Consider the following 22,155-nt stretch of genomic DNA (forward strand, 5'->3'; position numbering starts at 1 on the left):
GTTACGAGGCTTTGTTGATGTGGTTGCCATGTCCAATACGTCATGCATCGGTGCCATTCATTAGGAAGACAAGATTAAAAAATATGTGCTGTATACACACAAATGACTACAACTACTGTATTATGGATCAATCCCTTTAATTCAGCAAACATCGTTTACCAGATGTCATTAAAAATCTGTGCTTTCATGTGTAACTTTAACTTAGCATGAATGGGGTGTTTTGGCTTTGCTTCAAAATAAGGTTTCTTTCTTCAACTAAAGGTTTGATTAAGATTACAGGCAATTGGTTTATAAAAGAATGTGACATATAATTTCAGTAGTTTTCAATTCAACTCTGTTTATAGTGCACTTTCAAACATTCTTAAAGTGTAACCCAGGGGCAGCAGATAAAATGAAAACACCAGAGGCCCCACAATGGAACCCTGTGGAACACCATATGTTCTGTTTTACATGTGAATTCATATTGCGCATATTTATCCGACCACCATTTGAGTCCGGTGTGTGTGTTTTGACCTCTGCCGAACCCGTGAGACTGACTCACAGAAACCTTGGGGTTCAATCGAAACCAGGTTAAAAACCACTGAGATAAAGCAAAACGAAAAGCAGTGCCAAAACTATTGTGATGCAAGTTTGAGTTACAGGCTAGCAGGTTTCTCTAGTTAACATAAGCCAGTAGCTGAGTTGGGTAATAGCATGGTAAACATTTGGTAAATGAGATTAAAAGAAACAAACAAAAAAAAAAGAATCAGGAGTTAAAGAGTACCTTTTTGTCAATGAAGATTTGTTCTCTTTTACTCAAGTCATTATTCTGAGAATCTTTACTTTTTCACATTATTTTACAGTAATCTTACAATTTTTAGCAGCTCTACCCACTCTACCCGCATTGAATAGTTCATACTTATGAGGCATGTTTGGGTTGCCATCAGACCTAAGCGTATCAAAACAAAGTACAGAGGATGTAATCCCAACCCTGAAATATATGTATGACGTATTGATCATTATCTGTCAAAAGAATCCTTCGAAACACATTTTTAGACCACACCTTCACCATCCATCATAAAGTGGAAGCGTTGGAAAGCAATGCACGCGTACTGAGGCATGGGTGATGTCGTCATCCATTGAAACGAAATAGCTGACTGGTGTGCCACAAATAGGTAGGGACTGACAAAATAAATAAATAAATAAAAAAATCCCCATGAAGAAACAGATGACAGGATGTGAGTGCAGTCGAACATATCAATACAAATGTGTGGGTACACGGTGGTGCTTAAAATAGCTCAGCTCTTCACCTAGACTGAAAAATTCCACTTTGGAAAAGCACCGATTTATATACAGTACTTCCATCCATCCATTTTCTGAAACGCTTGATCCTCACAAGGGTTGCGGTTGTCTTAGTAACTGCAAAATTCATATATATAACAGAATTTTGACTTCACAATTCATGCAATATTCATTGAGAATGTAATATTTGGATTAGGAAAACACTTCATGTTGTTATGTTAATACATATTTCAGGTTTTATTAACATTTCTATCTGTGCCAGAGGATCTCAGGAAACATTTGAATTTATAAATTTGCCACGTTAGCTAAAAATAAGGTGTTTATTTTTAGAAGCGGTAGAAGTTCTCTAATTAAGACTTTTTTTTTTCCCCCCCCCTTTGCTCGACAACTAAAGCTGTCCCTGTGGGGTACACAAGCAAAGCTCACTCCAACACTTCAATGCCGAACACATCAGTTCTCATTTCCCATGCTGGAGGAAAATAACACCTCTGCAGCATGAATCTTCCGTTCCAGTACTCTACAACCCCTCAGACATGGAATATAGGTCAACTATTTCATCATTTATAACACATGAGAAGACAGTTTTTTGCTTTGGAAAAGTGAGGAGCACTTTTGAATGCCTCACTGAAATTCACAGTTCTTTTGGGAGTAATGTTACTTCAAGCTTCAAAACGTATACTTTGCGCTTGATTGCGAAAAATGGAATACAAAAGGGAGATAAGTGGTTTGATTGAGACTCGCAAGGGAGGTTTCTCAACATGAAGGCGCTCTGATAAATGATGAAATAACCCGGAAAGACCCACCAGATATACATTTAAGAATTAACTTGATCGTTTGATCACGTTGCCATGACTGACATGACGAGAAAGCACCCTCAATTACTAATAGACACTTATTAATCATCAGCAATCAAACCCCACCTTCAGTGCAATCTCGGATCAGTTCATTTTTATGGTATTTGTTTTCTATATTTGCTATTTGTGTTACTACTCCATCACCCCAAAACTCAAAAAAATGAAATAGCCTCGTGATGTGCGAGTGGTGGTCTGTCTCTTGCCCTGTGATTGACCCCAGACCAGTCACTATTTTCACCCAATTCTGCTGTGACAGCGGCAGACAGCCTCAAGCTCACCACGACCTTGAACAGGATCAGTGGTGATTTAGAAAAATAAAATAAAATAAAAAAATAGATGGATGTTTGATACCTGAGCATTTAGGCCAGAACAAATCCAATGTGTTTATTAGTGATGGGCATTACAGTTCTTTTAGGTGAACTGAATCACTAGAATCAGTTCATTTAAAAGAACCGTTCAAAAGATTCGTTCACCGAATCGGTTCACTCACTGACTCGTTCGCGAACTGGAAATGGCAACAGCCGCAACACTCATTCACTGAATCGTTCGTTCCTGAACCGGAAATGGCAACATGTTCACCCACTGAATCGTTCACTCACTGATCCGTTCACGTCTTCGTGAACCGGAAGCTTCCTCAGTGACTCGTTCCTGAACACCAATAGTGAGGCTGCATGTGTAATAAAATCCCACCCACGTCTGATGCTAGCTTCTGATTGGTCGTTCGCGAAGACTGACGGCATGAGCGTGGCTGCTCTCAAATTAACTGCGAAAAGAACGAATCACTTCAAGAAGTGACCCGTTCACTCACATTCACTGAAAAGACTCATTCTAAAGAACGAATCGGTCGTGACCGACACAACACTAATGCAGGTTAGGATACAGTAAAACAGTCGTGGCAAATGCCAGTGAAGGTGACAATGTAATATTTGGGCAAAACGCTTGGATTGAACTAAACTAGATGCATAATGTTACTGATGCAAGCAGCAAGTAAGAGCCTCAAAGTGCACCCTGAGTCTGGCCAAAGCAGTTGTTTACGCCTGTGGCTGAGTTTGTTCATTTGCCTCTTGCCTCTGCGCATCAAGCCTCCTTAATGTCCTGCTCTGCCTGCCTGTGCAGCCATTCAGAAAAGTCATTCCAAATCCATTCCCAGATTTAACAGCGCAATAGAATTAGTGGAATAAAAATGTTTATTACCGTGTGGTATGGGATTACATCTGTTCAGTCATAATAACGGTAAGGAGCATCTCATCTGTGTTGTCGACAAAAAATAAATAAATACATTGGAATAGGATGACTGAAAATGAAGCGAATGTCATGTGAAAATTATACAATCTTCCCTGGGTTGGCCCCATAGCCATTATGTGTGGCCTTCTGAAGTACTGCTGCATGAAATTCTGAATGACAGCCTTTGCATGCAGAAGCAAGGACTAAAAAATGTTATGGAAACTATCTTTAAAAAAAATAGGATTCAACATGGTCCAAAAAAGATGCGACAGGAGCATGTTTATTGTTTACCATTGTGTTACCTCACCTTTCCTTATCTAACAAAACTCTGAGGACACTAATTGTTGACGCTTTGAAGCTGTAAGTTGCTCAACCGTCTGAGGTCAACATTGTTAATATATTTTTTTTACAAATAAAACGAGCATCCATCATTGACAGATTGACGGACATTTTGTCAATATTGTTGGAAATGCCCACCTCTGCTAAAAATTAACCAGAAAAATAGAAACATCTGTTTCATACATATTTAAGTTCTATGTGGCTTTTAAGCATGTTATTTTCCATGGTTAAAGGCTGAGAAGACTTAAAAAAAAAATAACAGATTGATTTGTCATCTTATAACCCTTTCATTGTGTCACCAACTACAGTGATGTGGAACCCAAGTGGTGAAGCTGTGGAAGCGCACACAGTCCATTTTGGAGTTCACAGAAAATCTTGACAACCGTACTGGGAAGAACCCAGCAAATGCTTTTTCTCAAACAAATAGTCATGCCAAGAAGTAAGGCCACACAATGCTGTTTTTTTTTTCCTCCAGTGTTGTTCTTTGTTCACTGCGTTTACTTCCTCCTCATTGTTGGGCTGATAATATCACATGACACTACTGGAAAAGTCGACATTCCAACCACACATCTCACATGGAAACATGAGCAAGTGGACTGAGCTGTTCCGTCGAGTGCCAAAAGACTATTTTTAACCTTAGCAAGTGCTCAGAGGTATTCAGTTATTGAACTGCTTCCTGATTGAATCCCTGTCCACTGTGCTCAACAACTCATTCGTATTCAGTATTACAATGTGCAGAATATGATCTGATGCCTACTGGCTGGTCATATCAGTGCACTTCTTTGAGTTGCTCTTCACAGGCTTTTTATTTACACTTCAATTCCGAAGGCAGCAGACCATGAAATTAGGAGAAGGAAATGGCAAACAGTCCAGACTGAACAAGCGTCAGCCACCATCCATGATCATCGCTGATGTAATCGTGCCTTTGCCCAACGATAAGGCACATTTGTCTCATTAGAGAAATCATGATTGCCTCTCTCGTTTTTTGTACTACATCCATAGTGGAGTCACTGTCATCTATTGAGGTTAAAACTACAACATCAGCCATACAACATGACATCTTGTGTTGTAAAGGGCACTTCAAAATCTACCAGCACTGATGTCAGCCTGTTTGAAGTTTGAAGCCCATGCAAATTAGACTCTGGAGAGAAGAGATAAGTGGAATACTTTTAGCCTTTTATACACCCATCATCTCTGTGACAAATGACGCACGGCTTTTTGTGAATATTCCACGTCCTTCGGAAGTCAGTGATGTGGACGAACTTCACTCCCTAAAATGAGCTCGGAATAATTTGTTCTGTAGATTTGAAGCTGCTGAACTGTTAAGTTATTTCGCAATGGGCACCAATGGTGGAGTCAATGTCAGGTGAAGGAAACTATGGAGAACAGATCTGGCATCAAAAGTTGAACGTACCTTGATTTCAGGCATGGTTTATAGAAGAAATGTGTGACTCAGGCAAGACAGGGTGAGAGTGGTTAGTAGTTCTGCCTCGCAGTTCTAAGGGTTCAAATCTCGGTCTTGTTGAGTCTGCATATTCTCCCAATGGGAAATATCTGTGACCCTCGAAGACCGGAGTTTGAGACCTCTTGGTGTAGGTGGTTCTGCTGGAGGTTTATGGAATGGTACCTGAAGACCGTTGAGAACAACATAACTCTCATAGGCCAGTGATGAAGCTTCTTCATCAGGTACATCCTGTAGTGGGCTAGTGGAACTTATTCAGGATCACCCCTTGGTTGGGAGAAAACATCAAGTGGTCATCGAATATGGACCCCAGTCTTAACTGGGAATCGATGAATATTAGTAGAGATAGCTGCAGCTAACTCTCGCCGAGTTTACATGGATGGAGCCATGTAGTCCGATTAAAATGAATCCAAATGACCAATTGGAATGAAAATTCCTCCATATATCTGTAATTGGCTGGCAACCAGTATAGGGTGTACCCCGCCTACTGCCCGAAGACAGCTGGGATAGGCTCCAGCACTCCCTGTGACCCTTGTGAGGAAGAAGCGGTTAAGAAAATGGATGGATGGATGGATCCTCCATATATACACGTCATTCGGATTGAAATGGCTGAATGCTAACGGTTCTGCCATAACATTTCACGAGTGTTGCTTCAGGTCTTTTCGGTGCACTGTTATTGATATAGCGCCTCCATAATGGCGCAACGCTGCAACTGCAGTTAAAATACGTTTCTGCCGAGCTCAATCAACACAGCTGAAAGTCTGCGACTGTGTTGAACGATATCAGTCGCTCAGGCTGGAGACGGCAAGCAAATTAGGTGGAGGTGGCCGCCTTTATATTTTGTGCAGAGGAAAAACTCTGTTTGGTGGTAAGATATTACTACTATGATAATAATAGTGATAACCTTTGTCAGCACACCCGTGCATACACGTTTGCCTTCAATTAAAACGACACACCCCAACTACATATCCAAGTATTATAAATTGGATGCTTTGTCAAAGTCATCCAAATGGTTAATAATGTTTGGTAAGGTAAAATGTGAACTTCATATTTCCTTATCTATCCCTTCAGACACTATAGGATCACTTAAACTTCTAGAACTTTGCACTCAATTTGTCCACCGTTAGAGTCAGTTTGGTTCCTCTGATCAAATATTTAAATAAACAGTGTTCCACAGTTCTAAATTAAGGCAATCTATTTATGTAACTTTTCTGCTTCCTGACTTTGAAGCGGAGGCATTTATGCCCGGGATACGTGCTTCAAAGTGAGTCAGAGTTAACTGCAGTTTATATTTAGCCCATCTGTCTTTTTGCATGAAGTGGGCCATTCTGTCTTTACTCACTGACTCTGCCTCACTGACTTACTTTGCCTCTATTTTTCATAGACTGCAAAAAAAAAATAATAATAATAAGGTAATGTGGCTGTAATTCCCAGAGATGCAAGTTTCAAGATTTGAAGCACAACTCTTCTTTTTGCTTCAATGTCAAGAATTGATCGTTATTATTACAATAACACCTTGCCATTACTGTTTTAAACAATTGACTTTGCACACCAGTGATGGAACAGTATCTATCACTGTAGTCAAAATGACACGATATGAAAATATCAAATCATGATTCTAATTTACAACATTATGCCTTTACTGTAGTGTCACAATATTGCGAAAACAATTGGAAAAAAATCCAGATACAGGCCCTAAAAACAAAACATGCTTAATTTGGAATACAAAAATGTAGCAACAACACGTTCAGAGGTAAAGACAGTGAATTTGTATCCATCCAAAATATAACCACAGCTACCTAAGACTCTATTAGAACGTTCGTCATTAATTTGAGGTTTTTTTCATTTACAATCACAAAGCTACCTCCAATTACCTCCCTCGCTTTATCCCTCCCAACCCTTGAAAGATATTCTAATTAGTACTTTAGTGTGTCTCCTGTCCCCTGCGGATGGAGATTCATGTTTCAAGTCCTCAGGGCAGACAGCTGAGCAGACACAGTAGTCTCATTTCTCACATTCACATCTCCTTCTCACAGTTTTTTTTTTTTTTTTTCATGGAAGAGCCGTGGGTGGACTTGCTTGACACCCCGCGCATATTTGTTACGCTTGCTCACTTTCTCAGGGAATAGATTTGGTAGCTTGCGTCCCTGCTCGTATGCATGACTGTTATTCACATATGCATGCGCACGTTTGCACCCAGCACGTCAATATTTGACCCCTCTCTGAGAATTCCCATTGAATGCAGTAATTGCGGTTTCTAAAATTGTTTATTCACATCAGACTTTATGAATGTTGGGCTGTTGACGCGTGTCTGCATTTATGTCTAGGAGCCAACAAAAATCACACACCTGCTTGTTACACTAGGCAGAAACTGAAGCGGTTATCGTGAAGACATAATACAGTGCATTTCAATTCATTCAGTTCATCACAAAGGCGAGCAAATTGACATAGAACTTACCAAACTACCAAAAATGTCTTGTTTCTAAATGTACTCACAAATATCTGATTCAGCTGCACATTAACAATCACTCTGAGAACAAGAGATCACTGTGAGCCTGAGTGCTCACACTGAGCAAATTGACTTTCATTTTGGACCCGCCATTGGTTTCAATTTGAACCAGCATTTAATGTTAACTCGGGGAAGATAATGTTGTTTTTTCTTGTATGGGAAGATAAAAATAACAGCATATCACTCTCAATAACTATTTGCTCACAGCCATTCTCACAGAAGCAATCCCGTTCGCTCCCGGCTGTTTTACTGATTTTGCAAGGCCCACAGAATATTTTGTTCTATTGCTATAAAACATGGAACCTATCAAAGGAAATATTAAAGTCTCCTCTTACATCAGGAAAAAAAAAAAGTATGTTACTATCTGTTTCCGTTTTGCAGCAATTAGCATTAGAATATAGCTAAGTTTAATCAATTTTCACATATCTATTTAGAATTGTGAGTAATTGAGCTGTTTTGCCCTGGTTGATCTCCGTTGCTCTGCTGCCACCTGCTGGCCGTTTATGTAATAACTACCATTTCTGCAAGCAAGCTTTGCAGTTGAGAGGCTGCATCAAAGCCTTCTGTATGATTTAGCATAAAAAAAATGTATAAATACATCTTTGGGACACTTAAAACATAAAAAAAAAAAACGTATTTATACGTTTTTGGGAGCAAATGAGTTAATAAATCAAATGGACTTCCAGCTATCTGCTTATACGCTCAAGAAATGTAACTTAACCACTGTATGAGGTCATAAAAATAACTTGAACATCCCATGATTTGTGTTATCATGTTAGTCTGCTGCCTGAGTAACACTAAGGTCTTTAATTCTAATGTTAACCGATTGCATTTTTCAGTTTTCTAGTACTGCACACCTTTGACAGCCAATAGTACCAAAACTAACACGTATATCCATATGCAATGTCAATTAAAGCAGCTTTAAACATACATATAAGCACTATTGTTTCAAGCCGCATGCTCTAATTTGAGGTGAGGCTTATGCTTATTTAACAACTTCACTCTCACTTGCATTTTAAAATCCCGTTGAGAATATGAAAAGACGACGAAAAGGAGTCAGACACCGCCGTCTGTCTTCCCCCTCAATGCTCACACAATGCATGCCAGGGTGGGGAAACTGATGAATGCAATGGTGCTATTTATAGTAACCGTTGCTGATTCGGAAAAAAGAAAAAAGAAAAGAAGATCTCATTGCCCCTCCACTTTGCGCACTCGTCTCATTATAGGATTGAGGGCAATAATACAACAGTGCTCCATCTTCAGGCTGTCTTTCTTGATAGTTTTAATTCCTGTCATCATCTTGTCATCCGCTTCCGCATGTCTTTAGCCGGGTCGCACTGAAGGTCTCTAATCCTTTTAAAGGAAGACAGTAATTTCTCCTTTGTGCGATTGTATATCAGTCACAATCTCTCCATTTGAGTCGGGGTGAAGAGAGGGCCTGAAAGAGTGAGCCATGAGGAGAGGGGAAGCGGTGAAGAGGGAGCAATGTTTCGTGCTGCGCATTTCAATTGCGTCCAGGACCTCACTTTACTTGTGTATTTTCTCGCTTGCATCTCAGGTCCTGTGCCAAAGGAACTGGAATACATGCAGGCATGCAGCTTGTGATTTCGCTCTAATGATGTGAGCATACCTGTAGGGCAAACAATGGTCGCTTTGTGTTTTCGTGTCAGTTTAACACCTGGAAACAAAACCTCCAGTGTATTGAAACTTGGTATAATGCCATGAATCACATAAATAGGTGGGACGGTTCCATCTTTGTTGCTTCCAGTATTTTTTGTGGATGCTTTCAGAGATTGGGTTCAGTCTGTTATGCTACAAAGTGGTCACTACAGTTTTTTATTTATTTATTTGAGATTTTGAGATTGAATTATTTATAGTATGAGAAATTCATTGGTTCCTCTCTGGGATATTTTGATGAGCCTAACAATGGTGCATTATATGAGGTGGAGTGGCTCAGTGGTAGAGTGTGTGTCTCCCAATCCAGAGGTTGTGGGTTCCATCCCTTGCCAGACTAACTTTATCTACGTATTCTTGAGCGAAATGCTGAACCACCATTTGCTCCTGATCCTGTGTCATCAGTAGTTTTTTTTTATGTCAGTCAGATACAGTGAAAGTTTTTTTTTTGATGAATTATTTGACTCATAAGCTACATGTTGATACAGTTTCCATAATCAAATGTTGAAGATTGTCAAGAGCAAAACAAAAAAACAAAAAAAAATCTGTGTATGCTATACAGTATACACCAGTGTAAACAACCATAATAATCAAGACAGAGTTTGTAAAGGTAAACCGTTTGCTCAATGTACCTATTGTTACAGCCAATGAATGCATAACCTTCTTCCACAGGTGAGATGATGGAAACTTTCAGACAACACGGAAGGAAACTTTAATTTTAGACGCAGACAGCTGCAGACACGAGCTTTTCAAAACATAGGCTTTGTTTTGTGTTTGTCTGAAGTCTCGAGTTAATTTATTCAACAGTCTTGTTTGCAAAATATTGACTGGAATATATATATATATATATTTAATATAGAGGCAGAATTGTAAACACTCTTACATTGGTTACTCTAGATTGTTCAGGTGGCCCCAACTGAGTCCATGCCACTGAGGTGGTGCGGATCTTTGTGGAAATATTACTGCCGCACTGGTTGTTTGACTATCTAGATTCATTCTCAGAAAATTATGATAATATTGGCATAGAATGATATTGAGAACTGTGGACACACAAATCTGTAATGTGCATAATGGGGCACAATAGAAAAAAATGATTAATTTGGTTTTATTTTATTTATTTAATTTTTTAGTGGACCATTGCAAATTTAATCTGATTCTTTCATGATCCCATCAAAAAAACAAAAACAACTAGAACTGCGAGCAGCTATAAAGGGCCCTCGCAACCCGTGCCACGTTGGGGTATTTGCACGTCGGGGTACTGGCACGTTAGGGTACTGTTTCATAAGAAACCGTCTAAATTGTAAATGATTTGCCATGCTTTTTGTGTTTGTTCACATTGCTATGGAATGCTTTGTCGAGGTATTCGGCTGATAGGTATGCCTCCCAATATTCACACATCTAGCTGAATCATATAAAAAAAAAAATTCTTTGCAAACAATGCATCGCTACAGCAAAGGCGTGCCACGTTGGGGTACTTGCACGTCGGGGTACTGGCACGTTGGGGTACTGTCAAATAGGACAAGGACCATCTAAAATGTTTTTGACAAGCCTTGTGTGTGCAAAGTTTAATCAAAACGCAAAATATGGTGCGCAATTCCCAAAATAAATTCAAAATGGCGGACTTCCTTTTAGGTTTAGCATACGGCTACAGAATACTTTTTGTAGGTCTTAAGCTAATAGGTATGCCTCCCAGTTTTCACAAATCTAGGTCAAGTCATCTTTAGTTGTGTATCGCTTGAATCATACAATTGGAAATGCTCCATAAAAATGCATAGAGGGCGCTATTGAGCACAACGTTGGGTTACTTGCACGTCAGGGTACTGGCACGTTGGGGTACTGTTACATGGAACAAGGACCATTTAAAATGTTAGTTTTTTCCATGCCTTGTCTGTGCAAAGTTTAATGAAGAAGGCCAAAAATTATGTATAATTCCCAAAATAAAATCAAAATAGCGGACTTCCTCTTTGGTTTGGCAAATGGCTACATAATACTTTTTTGTAGGTCTAGCATAATCATACAATCGGAAATGCTTCATAAAAATGTCTAGAGGGCGCTATTTAATGCAAATTGCACAATAAATCTCTGAAAATTCATGTTCATGACAAGTCTGATGTGTTTGCAAAGTTTCATGAGTTTTCATGTGTATAAAAAAAAAAAAAAGCAGCACTTGACAACTGTTACATGGAACAAGGACCATTTAAAATGTTAGTTTTTTCCATGCCTTGTCTGTGCAAAGTTGAATGAAAAAGGCCAAAAATGATGTATAATTCCCAAAATAAAATCAAAATAGCGGACTTCCTCTTTGGTTTGGCAAATGGCTACATAATACTTTTTTGTAGGTCTAGCATAATCATACAATCGGAAATGCTTCATAAAAAGGTCTAGAGGGCGCTATTTATTGCAAATTGCACAATAAATCTCTGAAAATTCATGTTCATGACAAGTCTGATGTGTTTGCAAAGTTCCATGAGTTTTCATGTGTATAAAAAAAAAAAAGCAGCACTTGACAAACAATGCATTGCTATGGCAACAGCGTGTTACAAAATAAAAAACTTTCGATTACTTTGCATCTTAAACATCTTAAGATGAAACACACCAAGTTTGAAGACAGTCGGATAAATTTTTGTAGGAGGGGTTCGTTAAAATATGACCCCTGAAAGTTTTTCCTTGCCCGGTTGGAGGGTTAGATCAGGGGATGTCGCAACTTGTTTGTGGTTAAGTGCTACAGAAGTAAATGTGTCTTAACAACCTCATGATTGAATGTGTTTTCAATTCTCTAGGATGTGATTGGATTGTATCAATTAAATGTTCTTATAACTGATTCAGTGAGTAGTAAAAATAGTGTGTCAAGTATAATGACATGAAATATAAGGAATACAAAAAACAAAACAAGAACCCTCTAAATTACACATTTTGTTCCAGGCTTTATGTGCGTGCATAGTTTGAGTATACACCTAGGTTTAGGCCAGGAGTGTTCAAACCTTTTGCAAAGAGGGCCGGGTATGGTAAGGTGAAAATGTGTGGGGCCTAATCAACCATTTAGTTTAGCCTGACATAATTTTTTTACATGCATATGTAAATATATATATGTGGACAAATGTGTACATATGTCTACAAATTTTTGTAGCTCGAGCTGCTTCGTCCAACTGGGAACGCTGCATTAAGAAGGATTTTTTTTTCCTTTGCCAACAGTGCATGCCACGACAACAGCGTGCGACGAAATAAAAAGCTTTCAATAACTTTTCATCGTCAACATCTTAAGATGAATCACACCAAGTTTGAAGATGATCGGATAAACTCTGTAGGAGGAGTTCGTTAAAATAAGACCCCTATGAAATGGCCAAAAAAATGGCAACATGTTCCAAAGTAAATCAAAATGGCAGACTTCCTGTTAGGTTTAGCATATGGTTCAAAAAGAGTTTTTTGTACCTCGAGGGCTGTTACATATGTCTTCAAATTTTGGTCACTCTAGGTGAAACGTACAGCCGGAAATGCTTCATTAAGTAAAAATTTTGAAATGCAAAATTTGATGCCCTGCCTCTGGCGGACTTCCTGTTAGGTTTAGCATATGGCACCAACAGGCTTTTTTGTAGATCATAGTCTGTTACATATGTGGACCAATTTTCGTAGCTCTAGATTAAACGTATAACCGGCAATACTTCAGATGAAACATGCCAAAGAATGAAGACAATCTGATAAGTTTTGTAGAAAAATATGAGGCCTATAAAAGGCCCCCAAAAAATGGCTACAAATAGCAAAGTAAATCAAAATGCCGGACTTCCTGTTTGGCTTAGCATATGGTTCTAAAAGACTTTTTTGTACATCGTGGGCTCTTATGTATGCCTCCAAATTATCATTGCGCTAGGTGAAAGGTACAACCGGGAATGCTTCGTTAAAGAGGAGTTTTTTAGCTCAAAAAGTGATGCCCGGCCCTTGCGGGACTTCCTGTTGGGTTTAGCACAAAGCAGCAAGAGACTTTTTTGTACATCGTGGGCTGTTACATATGTCTACAAAGTTTCGTAGCTCTAGCTGCTTCGTACAACTGAGAATTCTTCATTAAGAAGAATTTTTTTCCTTTGCAAACAAGTGCATGCCACGACAACAGCGTGCAGCGAAATAAAAAGCTTTCAATAACTTTTCATCTTCAACATCTTAAGATGAATCACACCAAGTTTGAAGATGATCGGATAAACTCTGTAAGAGGAGTTCGTTAAAATAGGACCCCTATGAAATGGCCAAAAAAATGGGAACACGTTCCAAAGTAAATCAAAATGGTGGACTTTCTGTTAGGTTTAGCATATGGTTCAAAAAGAGTTTTTTGTACCTTGAGGGCTGTTACATATGTCTTTAAATTTTGGTAACTCTAGGTGAAACGTACAGCCGGGAATGCTTCATTAAGTAAGAATTTTGAAACTCAAAATTTGATGCCCCGCCTCTGGCGGACTTCCTGTTGGGTTTAGCATATGGCACCAACAGACTTTTTTGTAGGTCATAGTCTGTTACATATGTGTACCAATTTTCGTAGCTCTAGGTTAAACATACAACCGGCAATACTACGTTTAGTAAGAGTTTTGAAACTCTAAATTTGATGCCCCACCGCCGTCATATAGTATGTCGAAAACTTTAGATTTTTTACCATGGTGTTGTCCCAGGTCTTGAGATGGTACATCCCAAGTTTGAAGTCAATTGGATTAACCGTGTAGGAGAAGCAGGCAAAAGTATGACCCCTGTAAATGTGCAAAAATTGGCCAAAATTGGACATTTAAATACTCATATCTCACTTCCTGTCTATTTTAGGGTACACACATCAAAGAGGTTTTTGTTCATCTGGATGTGCTACAGGTGCCACACAATTTTCATAGCCGTCGGACAATCGTAGCGGGCCAGGGATCTGTTTAACCTATGTAGGTGGCGCTATGGAGCCATTTTTCTGTTATCACCTATGGCGACTTTAAAATATCAAATTTTTCGCCAGGCCTGACGTGTGTGTAAAGTTTGGTGAGTTTTCGTTCACGTTTAGTGTCTCAAAAATGTGATTGTTTGCGGAAAAGAATAATAACAAACTAGAGCTGCGAGCAGCTATAAAGGGCCCTCGCAACCCGGGCCACGTTGGGGTACTTGCACGTCGGGGTACTGGCACGTTGGGGTACTGTCAAATAGGACAAGACCATCTAAAATGTTTTTGACAAGCCTTGTGTGTGCAAAGTTTAATCAAAACGCAAAATATGGTGTGCAATTCCCAAAATAAATTCAAAATGGTGGACTTCCTTTTAGGTTTAGCATACGGCTACAGAATACCTTTTGTAGGTCTTAAGCTAATAGGTATGCCTCCCAGTTTTCATAAATCTTGGTCAAGTCATCTTTAGTTGTGTATCGCTTGAATCATACAATTGGAAATGCTCCATAAAAATGCATAGAGGGCGCTATTGAGCACAACGTTGGGTTACTTGCACGTCAGGGTACTGGCACGTTGGGGTACTGTTACATGGAACAAGGACCATTTAAAATGTTAGTTTTTTCCATGGCTTGTCTGTGCAAAGTTTAATGAGAAAGGCCAAAAATGATGTATAATTCCCAAAATAAAATCAAAATAGCGGACTTCCTCTTTGGTTTGGCAAATGGCTACATAATACTTTTTTGTAGGTCTAGCATAATCATACAATCGGAAATGCTTCATAAAAATGTCTAGAGGGCGCTATTTATTGCAAATTGCACAATAAATCTCAAAAAATTCATGTTCATGACAAGTCTGATGTGTTTGCAAAGTTTCATGAGTTTTCATGTGTATAAAAAAAAAAAAAAAGCAGCACTTGACAACTATTACATGGAACAAGGACCATTTAAAATGTTCGTTTTTTCCATGCCTTGTCTGTGCAAAGTTTAATGAAAAAGGCCAAAAATTATGTATAATTTCCAAAATATAATCAAAATAGCGGACTTCCTCTTTGGTTTGGCAAATGGCTACATAATACTTTTTTGTAGGTCTAGCATAATCATACAATCGGAAAGGCTTCATAAAAATGTCTAGAGGGCGCTATTTATTGCAAATTGCACAATAAATCTCTGAAAATTCATGTTCATGACGAGTCTGATGTGTTTGCAAAGTTTCATGAGTTTTCATGTGTATATAAAAAAAAAAGCAGCACTTGACAAACAATGCATTGCTATGGCAACAGCGTGTTACAAAATAAAAAACTTTCGATTACTTTGCATCTTAAACATCTTAAGATGAAACACACCAAGTTTGAAGACAGTCGGATAAATTTTGTAGGAGGGGTTCGTTAAAATATGACCCCTGAAAAAGGCCACAAAAAATGGCAACAAATCCCATCATAAATCAAAATGGCAGACTTCCTGTTTGGTTTAGCACATGGTTCCAAGAGACTTTTTTGTACATCGTGGGCTCTTATGTATGCCTGCAAATTATCATAGCGCTAGGTGAAACGTACAACCGGGAATGCTTCGTTAAAGAGGAGTTTTTTAGCTCAAAATGTGATGCCCGGCCCCTGGGGGACTTCCTGTTAGGTTAAGCACATGGCACCAAGAGACTTTTTTGTACATCCTGGACTGTTACATATGTCTACAATTTTTCGTCGCTCTAGCTGTTTCGTACAACTGGGAATGTTTCATTAATAAGATTTTTTTTCCTTTGCAAAAAGTGCATGCCACGACAACAGCGTGTGACGAAATAAAAAACTTTCAATCACTTTTCATTTTCAACATCTTAAGATGAATCACACCAAGTTTGAAGATGATCGGATAAACTCTGTAGGAGGAGTTTGTTAAAATATGACCCCTATGAAATGGCCCAAAAAAATGGCAACACATTCCAAAGTAAATCAAAATGGCGGACGTCCTGTTAGGTTTAGCCTATGGTTCAAAAAGAGTTTTTTGTACCTCGAGGGCTGTTATATACCTCTACAAATTTTGGTAACTCTATGTGAAACGTACAGCCGGGTATGCTTTGTTAAAGAGGAGTTTTTTAGCTCAAAATGTGATGCCCGGCCCCTGGGGGACTTCCTGTTGGGTTTAGCACAGGGCACCAAGAGACTTTTTTGTACATCTTGGGCTGTTACATATGTCTACAAATTTTCGTAGCTCTAGCTGCTTCGTACAAATGGGAATGCTTCTTTAAGGATATTTTTTTTCCTTTAAAAACAGTGCATGCCATGACAACAGTGTGCGACGAAATACAAAGCTTTCAATAACTTTTCATCTTCAACATCTTAAGATGAATCACACCAAGTTTGAAGATGATCGGATAAACACTGTAGGAGGAGTTCGTTAAAATAAGACCCCAATGAAATGGCCAAAAAAATGGCAACACGTTCCAAAATAAATCAAAATGGTGGACTTCCTGTTAGGTTTAGCATATGGTTCAAAAAGAGTTTTTTGTAGGTCATAGCCTGTTACATATGTGTACCAATTTTCGTAGCTCTAGATTAAACGTACAACCGGCAATGCTTCGTGAAGTAAGAATTTTTAAACTCTAAATTTGATGCGCCACCACCGTCATATAGTATATCAAAAACTTTTCATTTTTCACAATGATGTTGTCCCAGGTGTTGAGATGGTACATCCCAAGTTTGAAGTCAATCGGGTTAACCGTGTAGGAGAAGCGGGCAAAAGTATGACCCCTGTAAATGTGCAAAAATTGGCAAAAATTGGACATTTAAATACTCATACCTCACTTTCTGTCTATTTTAGGGTACACACTTCAAAGAGGTTTTTGTTCATTGGGATGTGCTACAGGTGCCACACAATTTTCATAGCCGTCGGACAATCGTAGCGGGACAGGGATCCAATAAAATCAAAATGGATTGGCACATGGCTAGAGAATAATTTTTGGAAGTATTAGGCTGATAGGTATGCCTCCCAATATTCACACATCTAGCTGAACCATATAATCGGATATACTTCAGAAAAATATCTAGACGGCGCTATTGAGCCATTTATTACAAATTGCACAACAAATTATAAAATATTCATGTTTGTGAGAGATCTGATCTGTGTGCAAAATTTTGTGAGTTTTTGCCCATGTTTAGACTCTCAAAAAAAAAATTCTTTGCAAACAATGCATCGCTACAGCAAAGGCGTGTGACAAAATAAAAAAATTCAATAACTTTTCATCTTAAATATCTTAAGATGAAACATGCCAAAGAATGAAGACGATGTGATAAGTTTTGCAGAAAATATGACCCCTATAAAAGGCCCCAAAAAGTGGCTACAAATACCAAAGTAAATCAAAATGTCAGACTTCCTGTTTGGTTTAGCATATGGTTCCAAGAGACTTTTTTGTACATCGTGGGCTCTTATGTATGCCTCCAAATTATCATAGCTCTAGGTGAAACGTACAACCGTGAATGCTTCGTTAAAGAGGATTTTTTTTTTTTAGCACAAAATGGGGGACTTCCTGTTGGGTTTAGTACATGGCACCAAGAGACTTTTTTTGTACATCGTGGGCTGTTACAAATGTCTCCAAATTTTCGTAGCTCTAGCTGCTTCGTACAACTGGGAATGCTTCATTAAGAAGAATTTTTTTCCTTTGCAAACTAGTGCATGCCACGACAACAGCGTGTGGCGAAATAAAAAGCTTTCAATAACTTTTCATCTTCAACATCTTAAGATGAATCACACCAAGTTTGAAGATGATCGGATAAACTCTGTAGGAGGAGTTCGTTAAAATAGGACCCCTATGAAATGGCCAAAAAAATGGCAACACGTTCCAAAGTAAATCAAAATGGCGGACTTCCTGTTAGGTTTAGCATATGGTTCAAAAAGAGTTTTTTGTACCTTGAGGGCTGTTACATATGTCTTCAAATTTTGGTCACTCTCAGTGAAACTTACAGCCGGGAATGCTTCATTATGTAAGAATTTTGAAACAACAAATTTGATGCCCTGCTTCTGGCGGACTTCCTCTTAGGTTTAGCAGATGGCACCAAAAGACGTTTTTTTAGGTCGTAGTCTGTTACATATGTGTACCAATTTTCGTAGCTCTAGAATAAACGTACAACCAGCAATGCTTTGTTAAGTAAGAGTATTGAAACTCTAAATTTGATTCCTCGTCCCCGTCATATAGTATGTCAAAAACGTTTGATTTTTTTACCATGATGTTGTCCCACGTGTTGAGATGGTACAGCCCAAGTTTGAAGTCAATCGGGTTAACCGTGTAGGAGAAACGGGCAATAGTATGATCCATGTAAATGTGCAAAACTGGGCCAAAATTGGACATTCAGATGATCATACCTCACTTTCTGTCTATTTTAGGGTACACACATCAAAGAGGTTTTTGTTCATTGGGATGTGCTACAGGTGCCACACAATTTTCATAGCCGTCGGACAATCGTAGCGTGACAGGGATCCGTTTAACCTATGTAGGGGGCGCTAAGGAGCCATTTTTCTTTTGTCATGTATGGCGACTATAAAATATCAAATTTTTCGCCAGGCCTGATGTGTGTGTAAAGTTTGGTGAGTTTTCGGTCACGTTTAGTGTCTCAAAAATGTGATCGTTTGCCGAGAATAATAATAACTAGAGCTGCGAGCAGCTATAAAGGGCCCTCGCAACCCGGGCCACGTTGGGGTACTTGCACGTCGGGGTACTGGCACGTTGGGGTACTGTCAAATAGGACAAGGACCATCTAAAATGTTTTTGACAAGCCTTGTGTGTGCAAAGTTTAATCAAAACGCAAAATATGGTGCGCAATTCCCAAAATAAATTCAAAATGGCGGACTTCCTTTTAGGTTTAGCATACGGCTACAGAATACTTTTTGTAGGTCTTAAGCTAATAGGTATGCCTCCCAGTTTTCACAAATCTAGGTCAAGTCATCTTTAGTTGTGTATCGCTTGAATCATACAATTGGAAATGCTCCATAAAAATGCATAGAGGGCGCTATTGAGCACAACGTTGGGTTACTTGCACATCAGGGTACTGGCACGTTGGTGTACTGTTACATGGAACAAGGACCATTTAAAATGTTAGTTTTTTCCATGCCTTGTCTGTGCAAAGTTTAATGAAAAAGGCCAAAAATGATGTATAATTCCCAAAATAAAATCAAAATAGCGGACTTCCTCTTTGGTTTGGCAAATGGCTACATAATACTTTTTTGTAGGTCTAGCATAATCATACAATCGGAAATGCTTCATAAAAATGTCTAGAGGGCGCTATTTATTGCACATTGCACAATAAATCTCTGAAAATTCATGTTCATGACAAGTCTGATGTGTTTGCAAAGTTTCATGAGTTTTCATGTGTATAAAAAAAAAAAAGCAGCACTTGACAAACAATGCATTGCTATGGCAACAGCGTGTTACAAAATAAAAAACTTTCGATTACTTTGCATCTTAAACATCTTAAGATGAAACACACCAAGTTTGAAGACAGTCGGATAAATTTTGTAGGAGGGGTTCGTTAAAATATGACCCCTGAAAAAGGCCACAAAAAATGGCAACAAATCCCATCATAAATCAAAATGGCAGACTTCCTCTTTGGTTTAGCACATGGTTCCAAGAGACTTTTTTGTACATCATGGGCTCTTATGTATGCCTGCAAATTATCATAGCGCTAGGTGAAACGTACAACCGGGAATGCTTCTTTAAAGAGGAGTTTTTTAGCTCAAAATGTGATGCCCCTGGGGGACATCCTGTTGGGTTTAGCACATAGCACCAAGAGACTTTTTTGTACATGCTGGGCTGTTACATATGTCTACAATTTTTCGTCGCTCTAGCTGCTTCGTACAACTGGGAATGCTTCATTAAGAAGGATTTTTTTCCTTTGCAAAAAGTGCATGCCACGACAACAGCGTGTGACGAAATAAAAAACTTTCAATAACTTTTCATTTTCAACATCTTAAGATGAATCACACCAAGTTTGAAGATGATCGGATAAACTCTGTAGGAGGAGTTTGTTAAAATATGACCCCTATGAAATGGCCCAAAAAAATGGCAACACATTCCAAAGTAAATCAAAATGGCGGACGTCCTGTTAGGTTTAGCATATGGTTCAAAAAGAGTTTTTTGTACCTCGAGGGGTGTTATATACCTCTACAAATGTTGGTAACTCTATGTGAAACGTACAGCCGGGTATGCTTTGTTAAAGAGGAGTTTTTTTTAGCTCAAAATGTGATGCCCGGCCCCTGGGGGACTTCCTGTTGGGTTTAGCACAGGGCACCAAGAGACTTTTTTTGTACATCTTGGGCTGTTATATATGTCTACAAATTTTCGTAGCTCTAGCTGCTTCGTACAAATGGGAATGCTTCTTTAAGGATATTTTTTTTCCTTTGCAAACAGTGCATGCCATGACAACAGCGTGCGACGAAATACAAAGCTTTCAATAACTTTTCATCTTCAACATCTTAAGATGAATCACACCAAGTTTGAAGATGATCGGATAAACACTGTAGGAGGAGTTCGTTAAAATACGACCCCAATGAAATGGCCAAAAAAATGGCAACACGTTCCTAAATAAATCAAAATGGTGGACTTCCTGTTAGGTTTAGCATATGGTTCTAAAAGAGTTTTTTGTAGGTCATAGCCTGTTACATATGTGTACCAATTTTCGTAGCTCTAGATTAAACGTACAACCGGCAATGCTTCGTGAAGTAAGAATTTTTAAACTCTAAATTTGATGCGCCTCCGCCGTCATATAGTATATCAAAAACTTTTCATTTTTCACAATGATGTTGTCCCAGGTGTTGAGATGGTACTTCCCAAGTTTGAAGTCAATCGGGTTAACCGTGTAGGAGAAGCGGGCAAAAGTATGACCCCTGTAAATGTGCAAAAATTGGCAAAAATTGGACATTTAAATACTCATACCTCACTTTCTGTCTATTTTAGGGTACACACTTCAAAGAGGTTTTTGTTCATTGGGATGTGCTACAGGTACCACACAATTTTCATAGCCGTCGGACAATCGTAGCGGGACAGGGATCCGTTAAACCTATGTAGGTGGCGCTACAGAGCCATTTTTCTGTTATCATGTATGGCGACTTTAAAATATCAAATTTTTCGCCAAGCCCGATCTGCGTGTAAAGTTTGGTGAGTTTTCGTTCATGTTTAGTGCCTCAAAAATGTGGTTGTTTGCGGAAAAGAATAATAACAAAGAAAAAGAAGAAGAAGAAGAATAATAATAAGAATTCCTTCAGGAACAATAGGGACCTCGCAGCGGTCGCTGCTCGGGCCCTAATAAGAACTAGAGCTGCGAGCAGCTATAAAGGGCCCTCGCAACCCGGGCCACGTTGGGGTATTTGCATGTCGGGGTACTGGCATATTGGGGTACTGTTTCATAGGAAACCGTCTAAATTGTAAATGTTTTAGACAAGCTTTGTGTTTGCAAAGTTTCATGGAAGGCCAAAAATGATGCACAATTTAAAATCAAAATAGATTGGCACATGGCTATAGAATACTTTTTGGAGGTATTAGGCTGATAGGTATGCCTCCCAATATTCACACATCTAGCTGAACCATATAATCGGATATACTTCATAAAACTATCTAGACGACGCTATTGAGCCATTTATTACAAATTGCACAACAAATTATAAAATATTCATGTTCATGAGAGATCTGATCTGTCTGCAGTTTTGTGAGTTTTTCCCCGTGTTTAGGCTCTCAAAAAAAAATTCTTTGCAAACAATGCATCCCTAAAGCAAAGGCATGTGACAAAATAAAAAATTTCAATAACTTTTCATCTTAAATATCTTAAGATGAAACATGCCAAAGAATGAAGACGATGTGATAAGTTTTGCAGAAAATATGACCCCTATAAAAGGCCCCAAAAAGTGGCTACAAATACCAAAGTAAATCAAAATGTCAG

At 38.7% G+C, this 22,155-nt stretch overlaps 1 protein-coding gene across 4 annotated transcripts in view; it reads left to right on the forward strand.

The window, feature by feature from the left end:
* samd12 (sterile alpha motif domain containing 12) overlaps positions 1–22,155 on the forward strand; it is an 87,129-nt gene that overhangs the window by 1,523 nt on the left and 63,451 nt on the right. The window lies entirely within an intron of this gene.

Source organism: Festucalex cinctus, chromosome 19 (assembly GCF_051991245.1).
Source record: "Festucalex cinctus isolate MCC-2025b chromosome 19, RoL_Fcin_1.0, whole genome shotgun sequence".
Lineage (NCBI taxonomy): Eukaryota > Metazoa > Chordata > Actinopteri > Syngnathiformes > Syngnathidae > Festucalex > Festucalex cinctus.